This window comes from Pleurodeles waltl, chromosome 11 (genome assembly GCF_031143425.1).
Source record: "Pleurodeles waltl isolate 20211129_DDA chromosome 11, aPleWal1.hap1.20221129, whole genome shotgun sequence".
In the NCBI taxonomy this organism is placed as follows: domain Eukaryota; kingdom Metazoa; phylum Chordata; class Amphibia; order Caudata; family Salamandridae; genus Pleurodeles; species Pleurodeles waltl.
Window position 1 is genome coordinate 160,545,801 of NC_090450.1, and position 18,837 is coordinate 160,564,637.

Sequence of the window (18,837 nt, forward strand, 5' to 3'; positions counted from 1 at the left end):
GCAGAGAGAAATACGTCTTTATAGCTATTGAGCATTTAGAGATGCAAGACAAAAACAACATGCTCAGCTAAAAGCTTTGCATAAATCTTCCCACATGACTGAAGAGAGAAATGGATCTGTAAGATGTACTTTTCTTAAAATTATTTGTTTTTCTTTTGGTAAAGTGCAGTACAAGCACAATACCTACTTTAAGGTAGTATACAGTTTTCTTAAATTCATCAAAAAGCTGAAAGCAGCAGGAAAAGATATGATTTCATGTAGTTACCTTAGGTGCACAATGAGTGTGACAAGTATAACATTCAGTATTACCTGGTATTGCAATTTCACTTTCCTATTTTTGCGTAATGAAAAAGGATTTTCCAATTTCCAATTTTGTCTCTTATTGTGATATTTCAAATTTGATTCCTCCAATCCCCTCTGACTTTCAATGGACTTGAAAGAGAGCTGAATGTACTATACAATTTTGAGAATACATTCAGGATAATCCACCTTCTGGTCTGCCATGCCTAAAACAGCCTCCCTCATGCCACATTTTTCCCTTCTTGAGTGTGTAGCAGCAAAGCTTTACCAATAAACTTGGTTGATATGCATTCATAGGTAATTGTGCAAAGTCTTGAAATGACCGATAACAAAGCTAGAAAAGATTTTTTCATCAGAAAAATGTTCAGGGAGCTACATGGAAGATGCAAAATTCTCAGGCCACTATGTACCACATGACTGAGGAGCCAGACGTGATCAATGATTAACTAGTTACTTCTTAATTCAGCCTGTCTTCTAAATATCAATGAAATTGATTCTTGAGCACCCAAGAAATGGTTTTCCTAATGTGGTTGACATATGTAAGCTCTACTTTTAGTAGTGGTAAATAATTGCTTGTGCTATAAAGTCATTAATTCAATATTTAATGACTTGTGTTAACATGTTCTGCTTGGCCCAGAAAATGTGGCTATATTAGGAGGCCACAATTGCACATCCATTGTCCCATTGATTCCTTTAAAGTCCCAATGGGCCTGATTTAGGTCTTGGTGGATGGGGTTACTCTGTCACAAACGTGACCGATATCCAGTCTGCTGTAATACAATTCCATTACATCCTATGGAACTCACATTATGGTGGATGGAATAACTGCAACATTTGTGACAAAGTACCTCATCCACCAAGATCTAAATCAGGCCCTATATCTTGAACATATTACAGAGTGTGTAGAGATTTGAAAGTTTGACCTCTGGTTATCATATGGCCTTTCAATTTGAGGATTTGCTATGCTTACAACTCAAACATAGTAAATGTGGATCAATGTTTAGGCTAAGGAACGTGTTAAAATTCTTAACTACATTAAATGGAGATGGATAGCTGGTCCAGCCCGGACTCATTGGCGACATGTGGGCAAATCATCTAAATTGGCTCATATCCTAATACAATTCTAAATAACCGATATTTAACAGCCACTTACACAATGAACCAATGTCCGTCCTTGATTAACTAGGACAGGGTTTTAAGGATTTGAAGAGTGGCTTCTGTAATCTGAATAGCCACTCCTCTAAAAGATTATTGCTGTGTAGATAAATTCCGTATTCAATGGGAAAAAAATGCTGGTTAAATATATGTTTACGAAGTAAGGCTTACCAACTCATCAGGGAAGAAATATCAGTTGAGATTAACCAGGAGCTGTACACCAATTAAAAAATCATCATAGTTTCAATCATTATTTTTCAGTCAATGATGAGCGTTCGTGTGAGTTCAAAAGATTTATTTATAAGTTTTGGTAATTGCTCACTCTTTACTGAAATCAGCATACGATATCATCAATATCAATCAATAGTTAATAAAGCATAATAATCCATCAATAATAGAATAAATGCATTAAGCATGATCCATAAAGGAAAAGATCCCTAATCTAAGTCTTCTGATGAGTTGGGGACAACGAGAAATAATTGTCAGTCAGGATCCATACAGAGCTCCAAATAGAGAGGTTAAAGCATAAAACAAGTTGAATGTCAATTATCAATCAAACCAGAATGTCCCATAAAGAGATGTTAAAAAAAAACTCAGTAGAGTCCAAGAGCAGCATAGATTTGAGTAAAAGTCTGTGTGGAAGGAGTGAGCGAAGAGAGAATGTAAGAACGTGTCTGCAAAGGTATCTGAGCAAGAGTGACTGAGCCTACTGTAGGAACACGCATTAATAGAAAAATAAATCTCTAAACGTTTGCAACATGTTTCTTCTTCTTCCTCTTGTCAGCCAATTAATAACAATCAGTGTCTTAATGGGAACAGCTTGTTGTTGTCTCACTGTGGAAACAAGAGTCCATAGACAACAATGTTTAAAGGAATCCTTTTTATCAGATAGTTTGTATAAATCCATGAAGGTTGTCTTCATTCAATTTCTTCAGAAAACTTCAGTTTCATGGTTAGGTTTGTAGATCATTTTATTAAAGTACAAACTACCTATTGATTCCCTATGCTAAGTCATTGCATGATTAGAAACATTCTGCAGAGTTAAACTAATCTATTTGAATACATTATCATATTCTATGAAACATATGCTTATGGGAAGTTCTAAACTAACTTCTTTCACATTAAATCATGATTTTAACATCTTGTCCGCTTGTTGAAAGTTTTAACATTTCACATTTTTAACATAGGTCAGCCTTCTAGAATTTGCAGTATTAGCTATTCAAGCCAAATACGTGTAAATGTGGCAGTCTACTGCTTTTACCTATATTAAGATATTGCATTTTCATCTAAGGCCTATGTTTACACATTATTGCATTAATTTTCAATATTTTAAAATGCTTCTGCAACCTTCCTTCTCTGATGGTTTCTAACCATCACACATTTTTCACAGATGAGTCTTTAAAGGTCATTCTCGTTTTCCATTGAGTCTTTTCTTTTTTTTTCAAACTCTTGGCTTCTCTCAGCTTTTTATACTTTCTATTGATACAGTCATTCAATTCAAATTTTCTTTTTATCTGTTGATTTATTTATTTTCTCAATATAATAACACAAATGTGCATACTCCTAATGAGGTCAGGAAACAAACACCGAAAATCAAAATGGGTACTAATATTGCTTTGAGAATTCCTCTTCCAGCTGTTGCAAATCAATTGCAAATTTTCAGGAATTTCTTTCTTAAAACTTTCTAAAACACTAGTGGTTTCTATTGATCTTAAGGCAGGTTTCAGGGTATCAATGTATTAGGACATTATCTCTTGCTCATCTGGAATATAAGTGCGGCAATGCTGAGCTCCCTGCATCTTGCAGGCTCAACCTATTTCTGCAAGTGAAATGTCTAATGCTATTCAATTTTGTAAAAGCATTGATCTAATCACCCCTATTGCTGTGTTAACCACTGATAAAGCTCCAGAAATGCTAGCTGCTAATTTGTCAACTACTGTTGAAAGCTTTCTAATCATTTAATCATTTAATATCTCTCCTATAGGTGGAATAATTGCAGCAAAAATATCTTCTACTAATTGTGTTCTATCACTAATAATTATTGCCTGTCTGTGTGCTGGTATCATGGCTAAGCTTCTATACTGAATATATGATGCATCTTTGGGAACCACAAGGTTAATTTGCAAATACCTTCCCAATCAGCAGGTAATTTAAAATAAATGTTGTGTCCACCAAGTAAACAAACTCCTGAAATAAGTGGTTCATCACATTGTAAAATTTGCCATGGTCCTAATAAATCAAATGTGTGTTCACAATTTCTAATTTCTAAAGGTTTCTAAGTTTGTTTCTTCTTCCAAAAACACACATTTCCCTTTTTTCTAATTTCAATTGTGGATGAATCATTTTCCTTCTTTATACATCTATATCCTTTTTCCTAAATATTTTTCAAAATGTTCATCTTTATTTTACTGCGTGCAATGTTTGATCTCCTTTCTTTTAACATCTTGATGAATGTCAACTAAGTGTGCATACATATAATGATCCTTTGAGTCTATAGCTTGGTATATTCTTGAACTGATCTAGAGTAAACATTTGGTGTATAATCTCTTTCATGTAATCTACAAATTAGGCTTTCAATTTATCCTCACTCATGGCATGTGCAGATGTCAGGTTAGTAAATGTAAGTACAGGTTTTTATTTTTCTGGTGTAAAGTGTACCACTAACAGTAATGAATGCTATGGCTACTAATACTACTACTATAAATTTAACTCTCATAAAATCTTGTACCTACCTCTGGTTAGGAAACACATGACTGGCCAAAGTCAGATTTTTTCAAACAGAAAGTGTAACAGCAAAATTGTTAATAATCCATCTTTAAAGTTAGTTAATGCACAAACAGCTTTTCCCAAAACATATGTTTTTTTCTTTTCTTTTAGTTCAGTTAGTTCTTTTCATCTTTAGATACAGCACTCCTTGTATAGTCATCCTTAACCTTACTCTATCTTCTTCTAAAAATGTTATCCCTACTCTTCTTTGCAACCTTGGGCCTAGTGAAATCTTCTTAATTCTTTTTGTCTAGTAACTTATTAGTTTTTCTATTGTCCCTTTCTTTTTCATTCAATAAGATTTTCACACAAGCGTTTGTTTCTTTCAGAAATCCTTTTGAACAGCTTTTTCCAATTACAGACTCAATATGATATCTAGGTCAATGGTTCCCAACCTTTTAACTTCTGTGGACCCCCACTTTATCATTATTGAAACCCGGGGACCCCAAATAAATCATTATTGGATTCTGGAGACCATCCACTGAGTCATTACTCGAAGCTAGAGATATCGGCCTAAACATTGTTGATGATTTGATTTGCAAAACAACAAACAAAAAATACAGAAACTAGTGTTCCCTCAAACACATACACAAATGATAACACATTTTATTTAGTTTGGAAACAAATATAAATTAAAAAACATATATTATTTAAGTAGGAAGTGTTGGAGGATTTCTACAGTCAATTGAAGCCACACAACCTCCATACTTTATTCTGTCTAATGCACCTGCACTGCTCTCACAAATCAATATGATACTAATTACATTTTTAGCCTTCAGTTATAAATTCCTTGACAGTTACAGTAAGTTTAAAAATGTTCAGGTGTATATTTTGCCACTTTATTTATATGCACTTTATTAATCTGTTAATATTATTTTAAAGTCTAAGCAGTCAAGGACCCCTTGAGGAGGCTTCATGGAAGCCCAGGGGCCCCCAGACCACAGGTTGGGAATGACTGATCTGGGTCATTTGGGCAGCTCTTTACTTAAATCAAGCAAATCTGTTATTGGGACATATCGCACTTGGTTCACATAGTAAGTCGATTCAGGTGCAGAATACCTGCAACAAGGTGAGCTCACTGTTTTTAACCTTAGTGTTTATTGGTCTTATTCTTTGGTGTCACTCATACCACTTGACTCTGTCTCCTCAACAACTGTAGGCAGTGTGCTTTCAACTGACACACTTGGTCTCAATGTCTTAAGACCATTGGTTCTTGGCCATTCAGCACTGTAAGTGACGTTTCTTGATCCAGAACTTGTCCCTTCACCTGGATCTTCTTGTTGCCCTGGTGTTGACTCAACTGCCACTTCAGTTTGAGTTATGGCTTCTCTTTCTTCTTCACAAAAAGTTTCAATGCCACCCTGTAAGATATAAGAAAACAGGATCGAGTCACCTGTCTGCAGATCTTCACCTCTTTCTCCTCTTTGCTGTTGTGCCTCATGCAGTATTGCTTCTTGGTCTTATATAACTTGCAGTGGTCGCTCCCCGCTCCGCTGCCCAGTGCCACCACCTCACCGTTCCGTTCCTACTGTCTCTACCTGCTCCATTCCCCTTCCCTAGCCGCTGCGTCCCCTGCAGCCCCTCCCGCCTCCACCTCACCGTTCAGTTCTTTTGTCTCTTCCTGCTCCATTCCACTTCCCCAGCCGCTGCGTCCCCTGCAGACCCTCCCGCCTACCTCCTCCACCTCACCGTTACGTTCCTTTGTCTCTCCCTGCTCCATTCCACTTCCCCAGCCGCTGCGACCCCTGCGGCTCCTCCCGCCTCCCTCCTCCACCTCACCTCACTGTTCCGTTTCTTTCTTTCTTCCCGCCGCTGCCTTCCCCTGTGGCCCCACCCCCGATCCTTCCCATTTGTCCAGCCCTCCCTCCTCCCAGCTGCCACTCCCTCCCTCCCCCCTTTTAAGGAAGCCGTGGCACGGACGTGCTGCTGGCGCGCTGCTGGCGCACCAAAGGCAAGCCCGTCTGTGCCCGTCCACACCAAGACCGCGCCCAGCGCCAGTCCCCCTGGCCCTCGCAGACAAGCCTACTCCCCCCCCATCCTCCACTTACTCAACCCAGGCCCTCGCCCCACCTGCACCCTTTCCAGACCCACACACACTCACGGACCCTTCACTTGCCACACCTGTCATTTTTCCTGCTCCTCCTCCATCACACCACACACCAACCACAGCGACCCACCCGACAACACACACAACACCCCCAATGCAACACACACCGGCTCTGCCCCCACCCCCACCAACCAGCCCCGCAGGACACACCCCACAACCAGAACACACCCCGCAACAACACCCTCATGCACCACACCATCGCCACCCACCACAACCGCCTCAACTGCCTGCTCCTCAACACCCGCTCCCTTCACAAACAGGCCATAGAACTCTGGGACCTCATCACATCACACTCACCCGACATCGCCTTCCTCACAGAAACCTGGACCAACCCTTCCTCAGAACCCGACATAGCCATCGCCACCCCCAAGAGATACAAACTCCAACGCAAAGACCGCCTCAACAGGCCAGGGGGTGGCATCACCATCCTACACAGGGAAACCATCAAAGTCACCACCAGCTCCCAAGACACTACTGACAACACAGAACACATGCACTTCCTAATCCACATTAACAACAACTCCACCCTCAGAGGTACACTAATCTACAGACCACCAGGACCACGCCCCACCTTCTGCGACACCATCGCCGACACCATCAGCTTGCACGCCCTCACCTCCACAGACTACATCCTCCTCGGTGATTTCAACTTTCACTTGGAGAACCTACAAGTCCACAACTCATCATCCCTCATAGACAACCTCATCAACCTCGGGCTCAAAAAACTAGTCACCGCACCCACCCACTCAGAAGGACACACGCTCAATGCAATTTTCACCTCAAGCCATCACAAGCCTACACCCACACCACCAAACTCCTCTCGACTGACCACCACTGCGTCCACTTCTCCTTCGCCAAACCCCCCACACACCACCATCAACACACCACACCCTACCGCATGTGGGACAAGATCCGCACAGAACGCCTGAACTCCCAACTCGCTCACAACCCCCCCTCCACACCAACGACCCCAACGCAGGAGCCCACAACCTCTCAAAATGGATCACCACCTGCGGAGACACACTAGCCCCCCTCAGAAAACACATCACCACCCGCAACATCAAGAATGCCCCATGGTTCACCCCCGAACTTCAAGACTCCAAGCACAAATGCCGCCAAGCAGGGAAAATATGGCGACAAGAACCCTCCACAACCAACTTCTACACCCTCAAAGCCACCATTCGCACCCATCCCCAACTCATACGCACTGCCAAAAGAGACCACTACAAGACATGCCTTGACAACAACTCTCAAAACAGCAAAGAACTCTTCACCATCATTAATGAACTAGCCAAACCCAAAGCCAGCAACATAGACCCTTCACACACACAGCCCCTATGTGACGCCCTCTCCAACCACTTCCACCACAAAATCCTGGACATTCACAACAGCTTCATACCACACACCCCTCACTCACCCAACTCAACCCCCACTCATGACCCCCCACCACACTCACCACCTGGGCCCCCACCACACACGAAGAAACCAAAAAAACCATGAACTCCATCCGCTCCGGATCCCCCTCCAACCCCTGCCCACATCGCATCTACAACAAAGCCAGCCCAACCATCGCCCCCATACTCCGCGACATAATCAACTCCTCCTTCAACGCCACCACCTACCCAGACCCCTGGAAGCACGCGGAAATCACCGCTCTCCTAAAAAAAAACAAAGCCGACCCAGAGATCCTCTCCAACTATCGCCCCATCTCCCTCCTCCCCTTCCCCGCCAAGGTCGCCGAGAAACTAGTCAACACCCACCTATCCCACTACCTCGAAGAAAACAACACTCTTGACCCCTCACAATCCGGGTTCCACAAGAACCACAGCACGGAAACCGCCCTCACCGCATGCACTGACGACATTAGGACCAAAGTCGACAAAGGCAAGACCGTTGCACTCATCCTTCTAGACCTCTCCGCAGCCTTTGACACTGTCTGCCACCACACACTCTTAACATGCCTCCACAACATAGGAATTCGCCACAAAGCCTTAGACTGGCTCACCTTCTTCCTCACTGACCGGGCCCAGAGAGTCTGCCTCCCACCTTTCCACTCCACCACCACCAAGATCATCTGCGGAGTCCCCCAAGGATCCTCTCTCAGCCCCACACTCTTCAACATTTACCTGATCCCCCTAGCCAACATCGTCCGATCACACGGAATCACTATCCTCTCCTACGCAGATGACACCCAAATCATCCTCTCCCTCACCCGCAACCCCACCACCTAAACCAACATACACGCAGCTCTCCTCGACACCGCCAACTGGATGACAACTAACCACCTAAAGCTTAACTGCAACAAAACCAAGATCATCATCTTCGGCCCCAACAAAACCATATGGGACGACTCCTGGTGGCCCACCGCCCTAGGACCCGCGCCCACCCCCGCAAACCACGCACTCAACCTCGGCATCATCCTGGACCCCTCCCTCTCCATGACACAGCAAATCAATGCTCTTACCTCCTCCTGCTTCCCCACACTCCGCACTCTAAAAAAATCCTTCAAATGGATTCCCCCAGAGACCAGGAAGACAGTCACCCATGCACTCATCAGCAGCAGACTAGACTACGGTAACGTCCTCTACGCCGGCACCACACTCAGACTCACATGCAAACTCCAGAGAATCCAGAACACAGCCGCGCGCCTCGTCCTTGGCCTCCCCCGCCACGAAAGAATCTCACCACACCTCAAAACCCTTCACTGGCTCCCCATAAACAAGAGAATCACATTCAAGATCCTCATCCACGCACACAAATCCCTTCACAACACCGGGCCGACATACCTCAACGAAAGAGTGAACTTTCACATTCCCACCCGCAACCTCCGATCAGCCAACCTCGCCCTAGCCACAGTCCCCCACATCCAACGCACCACCACAGGAGGCAGGTCCTTCTCCAACCTCGTCCCCAAAACCTGGAACTCCCTCCCCACCCACCTCCGCAAAATCAAAGACCTCCTGCTCTTCAGAAAAAAACTCAAAACATGGCTGTTCGAACAGTGCCCCTCCTGCCCCCCCCACCAAGCGCCTTGAGACCCTCACGGGTGAGTAGTGCGCTATATACATTTTTTTGATTGATTGATTGATTGACTGTCACCAGTGCTCTCGGTTTTAGCTCAAAGAACACTATTTCTTCATATGGCTCTCTCGTCCTCTGGCTGTGTGATGCATGCACCCAGTTTGGTACTCTGGCATATTTAACAGCAGTTTTCATAAATGAAAACACATGGTAGGGGCCTTTCTACCTGAGATACAGAAGGACTTCCTTACATGCTTTTTAAAGAGCACCTAGTCACTGGGGCTGAGGTCATGATATTGATTTTGATGAGGATTTGCAGGGGCAGCATCAAACTGTTGAGAAACAAAACACACCGCATTAGCCAATCCTTTGCAGTAATTGAGTATCATGTCATCTGTAATGTGCACAAGTGCATTCACAGGTACAGTAGGCAATCTCATTACATGTCCGATCAATATTTCAGGCGACAATAACCCTGTCTTCCTGTCCAGTGTATTTCGAAGGCTCATCTACACCAAGGGCAAAGCATCAGGCCATTTCAGTGAAGTAGATACAGAAACTTTCACCAACCGGGACTTTATAATTCTATTAAGTTGCTCAACAATCCCAGATGCCTCAGGACAATAGCTATAATGTAGATGTTGCTCCACTTCTAATGCTGCATACAACATCCAAAGGACCTCATTTTTTTAAATGAGTTCCACAATCTGACTCCAGAGAAACCGACATTCTGTACCTGGGTGTTAACTCCCTCAAAAGCAGTTTTGCTATTGTGAGACTGTAATTTCTCTTTCTTCTGTATGGTTCCACCAAGCCAGAGAACAGGCGCACTATAACTAGGAAATAGCTCAGCCATTTATGCACAGGCATCTTGATAAAATCAATCTACATTCTGTTGAAGGGGCCACTTCATCTCCCTACATTACTCAGTGTAACTGGTGTTTTCTTCCCTACAATCATCAGTTGGCACGTTACAAAATGGTGACACAAATATTCTGCATGCATCCTGAATCTGGGGTTAAACCAGTTTTGTTTGAAGGACCTTATAATTGAATCCTTACCTAAATGTGTGGGGCCATGGAAGTGTCGTGTCATGGGAGATAATAAACTGTCTGGCAACACTGGTCTCTAATCTGCTGAAATCCAAATGTCATTTGAGTCTTTTCCACATCCTGCTCTAATCCAACCCTACGTGTGTACTTCTGAAACGGTTTCCTGCAATCTCTTGAGCTCATCCCATGTATCAACAAAAGACAACAACATTAAAAAGACAGTGTCCTCTTGCGATTGAGATGGGTATGTCCCATTAAATGTGCAGGCCACAAGTGCACAATAACATGAAACTTAGTGAGCGTACCCGTTTCCGACTATTGCATATTTAATTCCACTTCTGTGAGCTGTACATTTAACCACTGCAATTTCAGTTGGAAGCTGCAATGCATGTTACAATCTTTTTAAATGTTCTCAGTTTCTGATGGGTGATCCAGATGAAGGCATGAAGGTTCTTTGTGACCATAACTGTCTAAACTTATCTGCCACACCAAAGTCATACTGACTATTGGTAAATATGTTCACTCTCATTTGAGCTGTTATACTGCAAGCTCTGGTAATGGCAATCAGATCCATAACTTGTGCTCAAGTAATACTGCGAAGCCATGAAGCTGCTACAGCTTCTTGAATTGTAGCGACAGCATAGGCTGCTCTCAGGACACCTTCACTGGACCACAGAGATGAGCAATCCACAAAGATTACCTAATCTGGCTCAAACAATGGTTCAACTTTTTTTTTGGGCTTGTGTTGGTGCATTAGTCTGTGGCATCTATACAATCATATTCATAATCATCATTTACATCACTTTCAGGCAAAGGTAGCAGAGTACTTGTATTTTAAATCTAGCATCATTTTAAAGTCACATTTTCCCATGTGAGTATTTGATGCTCATATTTTGTAAGTCGGCAGTTTGTCAGTTACTGGGTTTTCGTCCTAATAAACAAAATTTATACTGAGTGACGGAACAAAACAGCTAAAGAATATCCCATTCCTATGCTTTAATACCTCTCTATGGTGACACCAGCAGCCACCACCTATATGAGACAACTGGGCAGCCCTGAGGCTATAGGGTCAAAGGTAATTGAACACGTTTTCCACATGTCTTTTTCAGTGCATTTGTGTAAGCACTGAAAGAGCACTGCAAAATAATGTAAATTTACTGTAATCTGGTATTCCTAGTGCCAAAGCATGAAAGAGACTTTCCCTCAGCTTTAGGAAAGCTTAACAATCCGAGTGGAAGCCAATCAGGCACATCTGTGTGTCACTTCATGAAAGGCTTAGCCACTAAGGAAAAGTTTGGTACCCACTGCCTACAGTAGCTAACTACTCCCAGGAACATCAGGGCTTCTCAATGTGCTTTCGGTTGGTCGTCAGAATTTCTTTCTTGCAACCCTTTTCTCATTCATTTATCAATGATTGTTCCCAAATATGAGACTTTTCTTTGACAGTATTGCAGTTTGCATGGGGGCACTTTATGTCCATTCTCAGCTAGGTGATTAAGCAGAGCAATTGTATCTTGTGTTCAAGCTTCTCTAGTGCCTGATGCCCCAAGTAGGTCAGTGTTATATTGGACAAGAACTGAATAACAAGACATCTGCAAATACCCCAAATATTTCTGCAAACTTGTATCAAATATAGAAGGACTTTCATTATACCACTGTGGAACTCGGCACCATGCCAAATTTCTCTCTCAAAATACAAGAGAGACTAGGAATTGGCTATCCTCATGCAATGGATTAAGGAAAAAGACTTGGCAAAGATCTACAGCAGTAAACCATTCTGCAGGGCACGGAATTTGGAAAAAACTGCAGCTGAATTTGGTGACACCTGACAACTTGAAACAACTATGGGCCATATGTACGAACACGTTTTCCCATAGACACAGAATGGGAAAACCATTTGCTACATCTGGCCCTCTATCTTTAATTTCTTGAAGATCTTAGACAATACTGTTCTTGCCATTGGGTTTCCACAGGCCCATGATTGGCGAATTACAATTACTCCCAATGGTCTTTCTCAGGAACCTTTTCCTCAACATATCCACAATTATTGGTGTTATTCCTGCAATTTTTCTGGGGTTAAATTGTATGGTGGTATTCTTGGAAAAACAGCATTGTACTTTACTGTAATATGAACTGGTTTATATCTTGGATTAGTCTGATATCTTTTACTGTAGGGCCCCCTACTTCTGGGTTCACAATATGTCTCAAATCGGGGGGATTGCTCTTCTGTTTTCATTGAGTACAATCCTACAGCTTCTTGCTGGACTAATTTAAATTCTACATCCTCATCATGTGTCTGTAATTCAACTCCATTTGGTGTGCAATAGATTGTGCAATTTAACTTCCACAACAAATCTTGTACTAGTAAATTTACAGGACTCAAATCACATGGAACTTGTGCCTTTCCTCAAAAGAGCATACATTTACCGGAAATTCTTTTGAAACTGGGTTTGTAATCTGTTTATTTGTAACACCTAAAATGTAGATCTTCGTTCCTGAGAGGGGTAGGTCTGGGACTTCCATTATTCTAACAGTGAAACGGGTAGCTCCAGAGTCGGTAAGTAATAACCCTTGGTGACCATTTATCTCACTTTCTTCAAATGGTACGCTCTGGTCTACCTCTCAGACTGTGTCAAATATGCAGTCTTCCTCCTCCCTCAGGCACTGTCATTGTGAATTGACTGAGCCAAAGCTTCCAGTGTCCAACATAGGGAACTGTTGACATGGGTTCTGAATGAAATTAATTTTTATTTACTGTGGGCATCTGATTTATGTTCTGTATGATTTATGTTATGTTGTGGGGCCATCAAGGTTTGTGTCGCCTGCATCATTGGAGCCTGTGTTTGCACTGGCACTTGTATTTGCTGAGAAGGAGTCATTTTCTTCAACATTGCAACATCTATACCAGAATTCGGATCAATTGGAATGCCTCAAACTCTACCCTGAGAAGCAACCATATCACCTTGGACACCTTGAAGTCCAGCTTCAAACCCAACTCCTTGCATGTCATTCTGAAAATCAGGACCTTGCATTGCACCAACATTTCCTGCAAACATCTGATTCTAAAAACCTTTCTTTGCCATTTTTTTGTCTGGGCTAACATAACTTTCTCTTTAAGCTCCTTTGCTCCATTTCCTGTCCTGTACATCACTGCACAAATTAGCATCTTTCAGAACCACATTCGAAGACTTTTTCTGCCAGCAACGAACATTCTGTTGTATATGCTGACTAATTTCAGGTCTCATCCCATAAAAAAACTGAGAGATAAAGAATCCCATATCACTCGGCTCAAGGTACGATTGACCAGTGTGCTACTGGAAATGCCTTCAACAACTATTCATAATATTCAGCCACAGACTATTTCACCTCCTGCTGAATTCCATTTAGCCTCATATAATCAAAATCTTTTGGAGGAACTCTAAATTTTAGGAACTTAATCCCCTCTTTGTATTTATCCATCACAATAATCAATATTACGAGCATTTCTCGGTGGTTCTGGGCGTGCCCAATGTACATCAATTTTTCATTCAGCCCACAAATCATTTGGAACAACAATATCAGTGAATGTATTCAACTCAATCCACAGCACTTTCAAAGTTTTAACAAATCTTTCAACTTTCAATTGGCCAATTTAATCAATTTATCAAGTGTAGCTGCTGTTCGTCTAGTAATTCCTTTGCTCATATAAACCAAATATTTTTCTTGATATTTATTCATACTTTCAAGATCTATACATAATCTAGTTATTTCTTCTAGTTCTATATTTAATCTTGGGACATTTACTGGTCTTTCTTTCTCTGTCCTCTGACTAGCATCTAGGCTTATCGTGCTCTGTTTTTGCACTGTTGACAGCTTCCTCAAACCGTGGGGAAAAATCCCATCATCAAATAAATGTTTCATTCCTTGTGTTGTTTGTGTCGTAGAGGCAATCCTTCTCATTTCCCTCAAAGATTGAACAGCCTTCAGTGTTGTCCAGTCTGTGAATTCTGCAATGTCAGGATAAACCCTCTTGTAGGTCCTACTCCAACAGCTCCCTGAGCTATAGTATTTGGGACATAATTAGATGGAGAATTTGTTGTGAAATTCACTACTGGCTGTGCTGTTATTACTCTCGCAACAAGTGTTGTTATAGTCACAATAGAAGCAGTAACAACTGGAGGCATCATTGCTGGTGCAGTCTCAACTTAGGAAGGCACATGATTAGCTACAACAGGTTGTATCATGCCCTGCTATGTCATTTGTAATGTTGTCTCAATTTAAGTTGCACTCAAGTCACCACGGGCTGTAGGCACTGTCACATTATTTGTTTGAGTGCTCTCAGTATTTGTCACAGGAGCCACATAAGGTGGTGGATGTGCAGCCAATAATTTATCCAATATATCATCTCCTGAATCACTATCAGATTATGATTTCTTTACAGGTTAATTTTCTTCCTTAATTTTTTACCTTTTTGGTTTCTTGGATTTCTCAGGTTTTCAATTAGTGATTATTAGTTACTTACACTATACCTTTCCTCCATCTCTGTTGCTGCTCATCCCATATTGCATCTGCATAATTTTCACATCTCTCTTTGTTTGTCTCTGAAGTTTCTCTCTTTCTCTAGAGTGAGCCATCTTCCCTAAAGCACTAAGGGCAGATTTACAAGGCCCTAGCTACTGCATTTGCCACATTAGCGTAATTTTTTATGCTGATGTGGCTCAAGAAGGCATTGTGTGCTGCACCATATTTACAAAGTGGCCAAGTATCCTGCAAGTGTCCATGACTCATTCATATTCTGCGACAGCAGGATCAGTCAGAACTTCCAGGATGGACAATATGGCAATGGCCTTCTTGTCAATAAGTCAATAAACCTAGCAATATACCCACAGCACAACAGCCTGTAGGACACACAAAACAAACACCACTGCAATTGACGCGTGGGCAGGTTGACACTGGAGTGTGACACTGAAAGTTATGTTGTACACCCTGCCATAATAGGATACACACCTCTGGACAAATGACGGCTGTCACAAACATTAGCTGCCACTCTAGAGCATCAAGGGACCAATGTCAAAGCCTACAGTGACAATGACATGGCCTGCACTGTAAGTACAACTTGGAAGATGAACCATTTACAGTTACATTAGGCCACATAGTCAATTGGCCACCGTCTCAAACAGTATGTAGCGTGAAAGGGGTGTGCAATGTGTGTTGCAGCAGGTCTAACACCATGAGACACATTGCATAATGATGAAGACTCAGATGTAGGTGAAATGGAAATACTGAGGCAATCCCACCATGATACATCACTCCTGGGGTGCTGCTTCCAGGTTGCAATAACGAAGTGGACACATATTGATGTGCCACTAATGCAAACTGCACACTGCTGCACACACTGAAGGAGCCAATTGTCCATCAAAATAGCATATGCACAGGGAGATGGCCCTTCCTGCACAGATACATCCTCTTCCACAAGGCAGATAGCCAAGTTCCCTGGAGCAAGTTCGGTAGTGTAGGTGCACGGTTGCACATGAGCTACTGGCATAGGGAACAACAAAGGCTTGTCTAGAAACAAGTCACACATGGGACAATTGTGCATTTTCAATACTGAACAGCTCAGTGCTGCCAACTTATGGAGATGTGTTGTACATTGTCACCTACCCAAATCAAAGGGCCTCTGTTTACATTTCATTGTGTGTGTGGATGAATCATGTCCCCTCCAGTGAAAGCACACTAAAACATGTGGGACACTACACGACACATGGTACATACATACTGACCAACAGTTCGGAAACCAAATCATAGATCCCAGGTCAATGAGCCAAACACAAATTGTCATGTCAAGCAACCCAGTGCAGAGAAAACTTCACAGAAGCCCAGGATCTCACACATTACCACAAACACATATGAGTCACAGACGACACAAAATCAGCTGCCATGCTACATGACATTCCTGTTGCAAGCACTAACAAAATACTCACTCCTATTATCTTTTGCAGCAGACCAGGGTTACGAGATCCAGCCATGGATCATGACCCCATTCCCCAACCCAAGCACAGCAGCAGAGCATGCCTATAATGAGACACATCGGAGGACACGCACCATTGTGGAAAGGACTTTTGTCGTCCTGAAGTCCAGATTCAGGTGTCTGGATATCACAGGAGGCCGCCTCCTATATGCCCCACACATTGTGTGTAAAATAATACTGACATGTGCTATCCTCTACAACATTTATGTGAGGATGAACATCCCTTTATATGAGCCGGACCAAGAACTGCCTGAGAAGGAGTGGAGGAGCATGTTGGCAGGGAAAATGAGGGGGAACAGCAGAACTCAGCTGCAGGAATGCGCAGCAGACAGCAAATTGTACACAACCTTTTCACTTAATAGTCACTTTACACACCTTGTTAAGATATGTTAATAAACACCTTACTTGATCACACAATCCTGCTCTGGTGTCTTCGTTCTCCATCACATGTACCTTAGGAATGTGAGTATTTCCTAAGGGACCATGTTACAAAGACAAATCTGACTACTTCTGATGCAACATCACATGTGATGCATATGATTGTACAGCAAACATCACACACATATAAAAAGTACTCATGTCTTGAATGTCACATATAACGGACACACTGAATGGACCACAACATATGAGTCACATCCACGTTCCCAACATGATCACATGTGATGCATATGATTGTACAGCAAACATCACACACATTTAAAAAATACTCATCTCTTCAATGTCACTTTTGAAGGACACACTCAATGCACCACAACATGAGTCACATCCACGTTGCCAACATTATCTACTGTAGCACATGACACACAACTATGACATCTCCAATCATAAGGTAAATAATGGCCCCATACATGAGGCAGTGGATGTGAAATACCAGAAGTACAGGAATGTATGAACAGAACCCTGACATTACCAAGTGTGACCCTTGCAATTTCTGCAAGGAGCTTGTGTGACAAGGGGTGCATAATTTGTGATAATGGATAACGTGATTGTCCCGGGTATCACAAGCAATGTTCACAACACATGCCCTGCTCAGTCCATCCTTGGAAATCAGTCCTACCACTGCCATGTGTTACGTCCCTGCCGTCCCATCTCAAGGGGGTGCCGTAAATGGACTATCTGTAGCCTGGGAATCATCATTAACACTCACCCAGAATCCCTTTCTGACTCCTGTTTGCTTCCCTTTTCCATATAGCATGCTACAGAAGAACTACATTAGCTCCCATGGACTTCAGGTCCCATAATGCACTGCCTGGTAGTCAGTAAGACCTGTAATCTTCTGTCCATAGCTTCCTATGGGAAAAGTCTGGTTGATCCTTTATACTGGATTCTCTCCTCCAGGACTTGTGAGAGATTGAAGCTGGACACACCTGTGACCTCTCTTGTGCAGCCCAGCCATATGACTCCGCCCTAGGCTTGCTGCTGCCTGGAACTGCTTATGAGTTGCCATTCCATGAAGCTCCTTTTCATGCATAGGAGTTCGATTCCTTTTGTGTTCCAGACCCAGCTTGAACCTGCTCTCTGTTTTGCCAGTCCTGTTCCCTTTGTTCCAGCCAGAGTCTGCTCCCTGTTTCTTAGCCTTCTTCCTGTTTGTTTCAGCCAGAGCCTGCTTTTTGTATCCCAGCCTTGTTCCTGCTTGTTCTTGCTCTCTGTTTCCCAGGCCTGTTCTTGCTTGTTCCAGTCAGAGCCTGCTCTCTGTTTCACAGTCCTGTTCATGCCTTTACATCAGACTGAGCCTGTGCATGTTCCTGGCTTTGCCTCCTAGTTTGTTCATTCAGTGTCTGTTTCCTCTTGGGGTATCATGTCTGGTAAGTGTACTATCAGTCCTCACCTGTGTATAAGTGTTTTCCTTTGCACCTGGGTTGTCCCCTGGTTTCCAGGAGGCCATTCCAGCCCCCATCCTTTGTCTAGTGTTGCATGTAGTCTTTAGTGCCTAACAGTGACAGTGTGTTATTGATGTTTTCCAGGAATTGCCACTGTGTCTCCAGCTGGACTCACAAGGGCTGGTCTTGTGTATGTAAGTACAATCCTTGTTTGTGCCCTGAGGGTCCAGAGACAGAATCAATTCTGCTGCCTCTTTTCTATGGGGCGTGCATGGTGACTATCTGTAAGAGTAATCTGCACAGAGGCATTGACATTCCCTGTTAATGTGGGAAGTTCTGAGCCCTACCCTGTGTACAACCTCAGTGATAACCCCAGCTTGTTTGTCTATTACTGATCCATTCCATGTTTGTTCACACTAAGGTAGCTCTCCCTTCAATTTCCTGTTTTCTCTGCCTTACCATAGCTGTCTTTTCCCCTTGTATGCCTTTAGCTGCTCTTCTTCTTCAGTAGACTACCTCCTTGCAAGATACTCTGTGACCTCAAGGGGTGTCCCTACCAAAGTCCTGACTAGACTCCCCTGAAACTGTGACACCATGGAGCCCAATCCT